The sequence below is a fragment of the Equus quagga genome, unplaced genomic scaffold (genome assembly GCF_021613505.1).
Source record: "Equus quagga isolate Etosha38 unplaced genomic scaffold, UCLA_HA_Equagga_1.0 HiC_scaffold_11017_RagTag, whole genome shotgun sequence".
Lineage (NCBI taxonomy): Eukaryota > Metazoa > Chordata > Mammalia > Perissodactyla > Equidae > Equus > Equus quagga.
In genome coordinates this window covers 19,368-21,026 of record NW_025792139.1, presented here as the reverse complement: position 1 = coordinate 21,026, position 1,659 = coordinate 19,368, and the positions used below count along the sequence as shown (strand labels likewise).

The 1,659-nt window shown below is 46.1% G+C and overlaps 1 protein-coding gene across 1 annotated transcript in view; it reads right to left on the bottom strand.

The window, feature by feature from the left end:
• LOC124231886 (neuroblastoma breakpoint family member 6-like) overlaps positions 1-1,659 on the bottom strand; it is a 19,966-nt gene that overhangs the window by 781 nt on the left and 17,526 nt on the right. The gene's annotated exons all lie outside the window — the stretch shown is intronic.

The window sequence follows — 1,659 nt, the reverse complement described above, 5'->3', positions numbered from 1 at the left end:
ACTGCTGAGAGCAGGAGACAGAGCCTGAGCAGGGGAGTCAGGCCAAACGGGGGCCACAGTCACACTGTGCACTGACTGGGGGTCTGGGGCTAGCAAAGTGACCTTGCTGAGCCTCAGTGCCCTCGGCTCCAACATGAGATACCTCACCTATTGAGAGTGGCTCTGTGAGGACCGAATGGGTTATAGTGTCCACGGAGCTCACTTGCTGAGGGGCGTGGCACACAACAGACACAAAAGACCTGTGTGACATTTTCAGTCATGAATTGTTGTGATCCTCAGAAAGCCTTCGATTCTCTGCACCTCGGGAAGAACGGGAAACAGGAAAGAGGATGGTCCAGTGTGAAAAGGCCCTTACTGACCCGAAAAGGTTGAAGGACCAATTGTTCATGGTCGATTTCACTATAAAATAGTCAGAGAGAGTCAGGAACACCACAGAGTTTCTGGCTCTTCCTACAAGATGATTTCATGAGTAAAGGCTCCTAACAATCCAACCGCCTCGCCCAGAAGAGAAGTCCGGAAGATCGCCTCTGGGAGAGGAGATGAAAACTGTGTTTGAATCTCCCTGCTTGAGGAAATGGCGGCCCCAGTGGGATCTTGCTCACCAGGGAGGACTTTTCTGGAGATAATGGATAGGGAAGCTTGTGTGCTTTGCTCATAAATTAGGCCAGTACCCCCATCAGGTACACAGGCTGTTGATAGTTTACATGAGATGATACCACCAACACTAGACACGTGATTGAAACTACAACCTCCACACGGAATAAATCAATGGTGTTGCACAAAGGATGAAACCCATGGCCATTGGTGGAGGATGAAAAATCAGAATGACAGCTTTGGCTTCATTGAAAACACAGAAACAGGCAGGATTTGGTGTTCAGGATCTCATATCCAAATGCTTCAGAAGCGGGTAGGCACCCCAGGGGAAAAACTTTGAGCTCCGGAACCATGTAATACATGTTGCAAATATAGAGCAGACTGCAAATCTGTGTGGAAAGCCAGAGAGTTTGTACAAAACTACTGAGGAAATACAAGCAGCAACATCATTCCATGAGTATGAGAATTCTTAGGGTGAAAAAGAGATGTTTTTCACAAATTCCTCCAGGTAACAAAATGATGGCTGAGACTTTTCCATTATCCGTCTATTTCCCCTCTTGAACCTGACTTGATAGGAACAGTCTGCAGTCGTGAGAAATGCCAGGTGACAGGAGCTGAGACTAGAAGAAGAAAATTATCTGACCACAGGATGCTTCTTAAAATTAACTTCAGGAGCACAACTCAAACTAGAAGGAGTCTACAGAACCCATTGGCAGGGATGCACCTCTCAGCCAATGCAGGGTGCTGGATTCAAAGAACATAGACATTACCAGAAAACTGCAAGGAATTTGTGCCATTTACAGTGGGAGTACTCACCCTCTGCATCCAGGGCTTGGAAGATTTCGTGTCTGTCAAATGACAATGAAGAATCACTGTAAGGTCTGTAGGAGGAGGACAGGTCATGTTCAATGGAACAAAAAACAAAATATTTATTCACGGCGTCCTTGGGGAATCCATTATCTTTCATATAGAGCAGATTGCTGCTGAGGCTGTTGGGGTACAGATGAGTGAAGATTAAAAAAAAAGGCATTAGGAAAGACAAAAACCAAGGGATGGTTTGGATGG